The sequence below is a fragment of the Carlito syrichta genome, unplaced genomic scaffold (assembly GCF_000164805.1).
Source record: "Carlito syrichta isolate Samal-C Ts95f unplaced genomic scaffold, Tarsius_syrichta-2.0.1 Scaffold306469, whole genome shotgun sequence".
Lineage (NCBI taxonomy): Eukaryota > Metazoa > Chordata > Mammalia > Primates > Tarsiidae > Carlito > Carlito syrichta.
Window position 1 is genome coordinate 239,758 of NW_007250565.1, and position 8,486 is coordinate 248,243.

Below are 8,486 nucleotides of genomic sequence, written 5' to 3' on the forward strand. Positions count from 1 at the left end.
ATATTTAGGATGATAATGTTTTAAGATCAAAACAGGATGAACAAAGATACATTGCCTGTCTGGTTCATTAAATTGAAACTGATTGCCTTGAAAACAAAAAACATGTAGGGTATAAAAGCAGTTGGAAAAGACAATAGATTGGTATTTGTTCTGCTTGCAGCAGAGTCAGTATCCAAGTTTTCTCTCCTGTGCTGATGCCATCCCTCCTTCAGGAAACCCTGACCCGCTGGAGCTGGACTCTGGCAGTTTGGATCATCAGCTCATCTGCTTTTCAAAGCAAACAGACTGTCTTTCCACAATAAGGAGGATTTCCCAGGAACCCATTCTGAATTCAGTTTACCCTCTCTTCTAATATGAAACATTACTTCAGAAAGCCTCACTCAGCAATATTAATTGTGCCAGTGAGTATATAGAACTCTCTTTCTAATACATTGTTGTTTTTTGTTTGTTTTCTGCCCTCTTTCTCAGGATTTTTCACCAATTATCATCTAATCCTGTAAATCAAGTTTTCTTGATTCTAAGAGTCTTAGCGCTTAGCTCATTTCTTTCAGAGTGTCTACTGTGTGCCAATAAACATATTAGGCTCTGGGGTACCAAAGATGAATAAACAAGGTGCCTGACTACAAGGATGTTTTATTTTCAGGAGGAAGCAAACAAGTAACAAGTTAAGACTATACGTGATAGAAAAATGGACAGAAATATGAAAGCAAATAAAGCAAGAAAGAATGATCCTTCTGTTGGTATATAAGGAGGGATAAATTTTTATGAAATATTAATCAGCAGAGGACGAGTAGTTTACCAAGGAGAAAGGTGGAAGGACATTTTAAATAGAAGAATTTATCTCATCAAAAATGCCCTCGCTGGGCTCGGTGGCTCAGCCTGTAATCCTGCACCTTTGGGAGGCTGAGATGAGTGGATTGCCTGAGCCCACGGGTTCGAGACCCACCTGGGCAGGCCACTGCACTCCAGTCTGGGTGACAGAGTGAGACTCTAACTCAAAAAAAAAATGCCCTCATGTCCTCTCCCCCGTGGGAGCTTTTCTGTTCTCTCAATAAATGCTGCTTTTTAAAAAAAAAAGTAGGAGAGATTATAGATAAAAATATATATGTTATTAAAACATAAAGACAGTGAGAAGGAAGTCAAGAGTAAAAATTGGAGAGGTGAGGAGAGTCCAGAGAGTAAAGAAGTCAAGTCATCAAGGAGTCTGGTGACCAGAGAGAGAGAGAGAGAGAGACAGACAGAGAGAGGGACGCAGAGACTGGTGACTGCGGGGGCCTGCCCCGCAAGGGTCGTGGGAAGTGTTGAAGGAGAGACGGATAGGCGAACGACGATCATATACCGGACACCTGCTTCTTGAACAGACGACAATTTAATACTAGTTAACACAGAGCTTTTATACCATTCATGAAGGGGCAAGACAAAGAAAATTCTTTCACATACATATCTTTAAAAGTTACCAGCTAGTGGTCTTAGTAGCAAACAAACCAAGATTCCCATAGGCTTTAGTAGCAAACAAACCAAGATTCTCATAGGCATTTAGGCAACATCTTATTCATAAAGCCAACAATGACACTCTCAGTCCAATGTTCCAAATTACAAATGTTTCAAGAAAGTTTCTTTAAGTGTATGTTACTTTATGTGTCAGGAATATTCTCATCTTAGGCTCTTATGTTCTTCAGAGTCCTGTGATCACCTCCCTTGTCCAGATGTCCTCGTTACTTTTCTCTTATCTTGCAGTGCTTGTTTCTAAAGAGAACTCAAAAGAAACTTTTAGTAATGTTTCCCAGGCCCCTCAAGGTTACTTTCTGTTTTAGCTGATCTGTCATAAAAGTGTCTGATTATTATATTATGAGTTCAGTGAAAACCTACTCTATAAATGTTAACTTAGAATTTTAACTATTAAATTAAGTAAAATCCTTAACATTAATCTTTATCCTAAGTCAGTGAAAACAGTGTTATAAATCACCTACATACTCCTAGATAAGTGTTAGAACTTATAATGAATTCATAATGAACTACTATAAACTTGTGCTTCTAAAAAACCTTATGTCTAAACACTAAATTGCATAATCCTAAATCAAATAAGGAGTGGATATACTTATATCATTTATCACTTCAGTAATATCTAGTAACTTATAACCAAGTGAAAGAAAGCATTCTTGATGTGCTTCAGAGTTTAACCCTTGCATATGTTAGAAAAGGCCAAGTGGCATAGTGGGAAAATGGAAAAATAAACCATGACATTTCCAGGTTAACTGTGAGTACTTCACATATACATGCCATTTTCTTCTTCCATGACTGCACAGAATTCTTCGGCGGTATCAAACAGCAAAGGTGAAAGACAGAAGGGCCTCAGCTTCCTGGGCTCACCCTGCGGCCCGGGGTCTTCGGCCCACCTGGACCCTGTCAATCAGGTGGGCCTCCAAGGCTGGCTCCCAACAGGTGACTAAAGTATTGAGCTACATCTTGCAAACAGTGGGGGAGACACTGAAGATTTTTCAATAGGGAAATGATAGGCCTGGATTTGCATTTGAAAAAAAAATGTATGAAATAGGGAGAAATATAAAGGATGAATTTGATAAGAGCAACTAGAGTGTGGGAGAAACTAATAGATAATATTGGAGTGATTCAGAGAAGCAATGAAAAAGTTTTATCTTTGTTGACTGATTAAACATGGGGTGTAAAGGAATGTAAAATAACCCCTCAGTTCTGGATTAAGTAACACCTGCAGTGATATAAAATGTATAAGACACAACAGAATTTGATCAAATAAATTCAATCTTGGATAGGCTGAGTTTGAGATAACTATAGAACATCAAAGTAGAGATGTCAATTAGGCCATTGAAATACAGCTATGGAAGTTGGGGACAGATTAGCTACAGGGAGATTGATTCTGATGGTAATTTAAAATATCAAAGGGTGATGTCACCAAAATGGCAGACTAGAAGGTAACCCACTTATATCTTCCCAGAACAATTCGGCACCCAATTTGCAGTCAAATGTCTCTTTGCAGGAGGAGCCTTAGGATATGAGTAGGAGTTTGCTAAATCTCAGTGGAGCCCAAGGCCAAAGAAGGTCATTTTGAGAGTACAGACCAACGCCCTGGTGGCTGATTTGATGAGCTTGCTTATGAGTTCAAGCTCAGAAATGGCCCAGTTCCCCCGGAGATTTGAATACAGCCTCATTTGGCCTTGAGCCTGCATCCAACACCATCTGCCAAGGGGTCCAGATGGAAGCATGCACACTAGTGCCTTAGTGGAAAGATCTGTCTGCTCACTGACATTGGTCTCGGCAATAACCCCCAAAGTTCTGCTTCATCTCAGAGATGCTCATTCAGGGTCCCAAAGGGAGACTCATATCATGCAGCCCAGAAGTCTGAACCTCCCTGAAGTTGCCAACCTCCATCCCTCAGTAGGTCCTAAGGGGACCCACTCTCAGCCCCAGCCCCTCTCATTGCAGTTGAGGAACTATCCCATATGTGCTGAGACCTGCCAGGAAATGCGTACCCATCTGGGCCAACAAGGTGGGCTCGTCAGCTTCCATCCCACAAGAGATCCCAAGGAAGCCCAGTCCTAGCTCCAGCTCCTCCTGCTTCTAAGAGACATGTGCCCTTGAGCCAACAAGACTGGGATCTATAACCTTTATATCACAGCAGATATGGAATAGGCCCAGTCTTAGCTCTGGCCCTCTCACTGCAGTGGAGGAGCTATCTTCTCTGTGCAGGAACTTACCAGATGGTGTGCATCCCTCCAAGCTGAAGTTAGGCTTGCCATCCTCTGTCTCACAGAAAATCCCAAGGGTGTCTAGTCTCAGCTCAAACTCCCATTTGCAGTTGGGAAACTATACCAGCAGACGAGCCTATGCGCCACAGCAGATTTTTAGGGGTCCCAGTCTCAGCTCTGGCCCTTCCTGCCAGAGTTGTGAAACTAGACCACTTATGCAGAGGGATCTTATGGGTCATGCATGCTCATCTGAGCCAGTGAGATGGCTTCACCAGCCTCTTCCTTACAGTAGGTCCCCAAAAGACCCAATTTCAACTTCAGCTCGTCTTGCTGCACTTAGGGGTTCATTCTGCCTGTGCAGAGAACTGCTGGGAGGCAGGTCTATCTGGACTTGGGTCTTTGGCTAGCATTTTCACACAACCCCAGTACTCTTATTGGGTTTTCCTCAGGTCTGCCTGACTCAGAAAGCTGAGTCAACTTTGGAGCCTTCATGAGGCATATGGCAAGCCTAGGCTTAGAAGGTCTTTTACAGTGCTGAGACAGTTGTAGTGGTCACAGGCTCTGGGAAGACAACAGTCTGCTTAGACTCCCTGGAAGACCCTCTGAACAAGGACATGCACAAGCAACACCAGACTATGAAGAATAAAATAAATGCTTAATCCCTCAATGCATGGGCATTATCGTAATTCCAAAAGCATCAGGAACACTCAGGGAAATATAACCTCAACAAATGGACAAAATAAGGCTCTGGAGACCAACCCTAAAGTGAGAGAGACATGTAGTCTCTCATGTAAGAAATGTAAAACAGCTGTTTTAAGAAACTTTATTGAGCTTTAAGACAGCACAGCAAATCCATTCAGAAATTTCTCAGAGAAATTTTAACAGAGAGATTTAAATCATTAAAATCAAATAAATCCTGGAGCTATAAAATACAACGAATGGAACGAAAAAAACAAATGCAGTAGAGACCATCAACAGAAATGATCAAATAATAATCAGTGAGCTCAAAGACAAATTATTTGAAAATATACAGTCAGAAGAGAAAGGAAAAGAATGAAAAGGAATGAAGAAAGCATCTAGGATCTGTGAGACATCAAAAGAGCAAACAGGCTACTGGAACAAAAGATGGAACTGAGAAAGAGAAAGGGGAGTTTATTTAAAGAAATAAAAAGAAACTTTCCAAACCAGAAGGAAAATATATATAATTATACAGATAAAAGAAGGTTAAAGGTCATCAATCAAATTCAGCACAAATAAGAATACTCTAAGACATAATCAAACTCTCAGAGGTCAAAAACAAAGAGAGAATCCTGAAAGCAGCAAAAGAAAACAAGCAAATAACATATAAGGGAAATCCAATATACCAGGCAGCAGACTTCTTAGCAGAAAATTTACAGGAGTGAAACAATATAAGCAGAGTACTGAAGAAAAAATAATTGCCAAATAAGACTATTCTACCTAGCGAAGCTCTCTTTCAGAAATGAAAAAGAGATAAAGACTTTAAAAGATAAACAAAAGCTGAGCAAATATATTACCACCAGATCTGTCCTACAAGAAATGCTAAAGAAAGTTCTTTAAACCAAAAAAAAGTGCTAAATAATTGTTACACTGATACTGTAATTGTGGTGTTTAAACTACTTATACCTTTAGAAAGGTAAGAATAGGTAGTATTAAAAAGAAGTGAATTGTGCCTTCAAAAATTCAAAAGGTGGAAAGAGAAGGGTGCTAATGTATACAAGGGGCTTTGTTTGTTTTTTAGTGTGCAATTAAAGTAAGTTGGTATCAGTTTTAAATAACTAGTTATAACTATAAGATGGTTTATGTAAGCCTCATGGAAACAAAAAGTAAAAACCTATAATAGGTATGTTAAAAGTAAAAAGCTATGCGTTAAAGCATGCCATTAGAGAAAATAACAAACACAAAAACAGTAAGAAAAGAAGGGAGAGGGTGGGTTTGGCAGTAGTAGGAATCTGCTGGGGGAGGGGGAACACACCTCACCAACAAGGGTGCCTGCATAATGAACATTTGTATACCTAACCCTGAATCTTTAAAATAAAAAAAATTAAAAGAGAAAAAAAAAGAAGAGTTACACAACAACTATAAAACAAGTAACAAAATAGCAGTGGCAGCGGGCTTGGTGGCTCAGCCTGTAATCCCAGCACTTTGAGAGGCCGAGGTGAGTGGATTGCCTGAGCCCACAGGTTCGAGACCAGCCCAGGCAACCTGGTGAGACCTCATCTCTACAATAAAAATAAAAAATTAGCCAGACATGGTAGCACGCACCTGTATTTGGAAGGCTGAGGTGGAAGGATTGCCTGAGCCCAGAAGGTCGGCACTGGGGTGGCCGTGAGCATGGGTGCCACTGCACTCCGGCCTGGATGACAGAGTGAGACTCCAACTCAAAAAAAAAAAGACAGTGGCAAGCTCTTACCTATCAATAATAGCATTAAACGTAAATCAACTAAAGTATTCATCTAAAATATATAGAGTAGCTGGATACATTGAAAAATGGGACCCAGCTATAGCCTACTTACAGATACTCACCTCACTTATAAAGCACTTACAGACTGAAAGTGAAGAGATGAAAAGAGATATTCCATGCAAATGGACAATAAAAAAGAACAGGAATATCTATGCTCAGGTCAGATAAAATAGGGTGTAAGTCAAAACTGTATAGAAAAGGTTATTATATATTGATAAAGAAGTTGCTTCTGCAAAAGGAGATAAGAATAGTAAATATATATGCACCCAACACCAGTGCATCCACATAGAAACACAAATATTCACAGATCTGAAGTCAGACCATGATACAATAATAGTGGGGGACTTCAACACCCCACTTTTGGCAATAGGCAGATCATCCAGGCAGAAAATCAGCAATTAAATATCATAGTTATAATATACTCTACACCAAATGAACCTAGCAGTCATTTACAGAACATTTGATCTAACTGCTACAGAATACACATTCTTCTAATCAGCACATGGAACATTCTCCTGGCTAGACCATATGTCCATATGTTATCCACAAAATTAAGTCTCAATGAGGCAGGGTGCCCTTCCCCCAAGCCTAATAAGATGAAGGCCTTCCCAGGACAGAGTAGGGACCCCCTTAGTACAATAAGATAAAAGCCTTCCCAGAATAATGAAAGAGTTCTTCTAGCACCATAAGATAAGAACTTTCTTGGAAGATTCATACCAGAAAGGAATGTAACCCCAATCTGTAGTGTGCATGTATAACTCTGCTGAAACCTTGAGCTGTAAAATACCCAATTAGCCTGTATGTTATTTATATGCAAGCCTTATCTGGGGGACAAAGAAGCTAAAATTGTGCAAAAGGCAATGTCCCCCTGCACTTGGGGCTCAGCCTTTGGATGTGAATCTGCTAAGCCTGTGCTGGCACAAATAAAACTGCTTCCTGGCCTCGGTGTCCCAACTCTCTATAAAATCCTACCATATTTGTGGTGCATTGGCCAGGAATCAGGAGGCGAAGACGGTGTTATCACCTCCCTTGTCGCCAGTGTGAAACCCCCAGGAAGCCAGAAGAGGTGACCTCACCTCGCGGCAGCAGACCACTTAATCTGTAGGGGACTAGACCTCCTGGCATGCTGAGGGAAGGACCCCAGGAGCACAACAGAACCCAGTGAGGCCCAGGAACCAGTCAGGGGAGTGCCGCCTATCAGATTGGTAAGAACCTGGTTTCACTTTGGTAGACCTGCCCCTAAGAGGCAAAAGGGGAGCCTGATCACCTCCCAGAGTTGCCCAAGTCATCCCACAGGGGGACAAAACCATCACTCTAAGGCACTGGGCCATGGGTTGGAGTTGTGTGAATGTGTGTGAATGAGACAGAGGAAGGGTTCCGATCCAACCAAAGGGCCGAAGCAAGTGTTGAGTCCTGCCCTAAGTCGGTGGCAACCTCATACAGCTGAGGGTGACCCCAGCCCCGTAATAGGGCTGGGGGTTGTGGGTTTATATTAACCTGCCAATTGCTAAGAGGTGCGGGGGGCCAGCCCCTGCAAGTTTTGGGGAGTCCCTTGGAAGATGTGGTGGCGTCGGTGAATCTGTAGGGATAGATATTAAAAGAAAGAAAGATGGAAGGATAGATATAAAGAGGAAGAAAGAGAAAGAAAGAAAGTGGACAACTGTTCTGTGAAATGAGCAGAAGCCGTTTATTGAAAGTTACAGCAGGTATTTATCCCCAAATTTTACACAGGCAGTCTCACAAGTCTTTCACGTGAACACAAAGCCAGGTGCGGGGGGGCATCCCCCACCCACCAGATGCTTAGGTGTGAGGAGGAACAAACCCCAAGATTGTCTCATTGTTCCCTTTGCTAGTTAATGTTCTTCAAAAGCAGTGTAACAATCCTTACTAGTCTAATGATGTTCTGATAATCAATAACTTCTAAAGCTCACTCAATACGCATGACGACTAAATTAAACTCTACCACTTATACAATGCTACAGAAGCTCTTAATTATAGCTTAAGCCAATTTCCTAAAGAATGTGGCCCAGTCCAAAGATCACACTGGGCCCTACAGGATGTGGCCCAGTCCAAGGTCCACGGTGGGCCACCTTTTGGAACAATAGACTACAATCTCTTAACAAAATGGCTATTCCAAAGTCTTATATGTCTATCCTAATTTCTATGAAAGTTTTCCAATTCTTAATTCTAATATATAAAGTTGATTAGCAGCAGCAAAGCTTCTAAAACCTAAATGTAAATTGTAAATGTACTAAGGCAAAAACTTCGATAGTAGAAAGTGG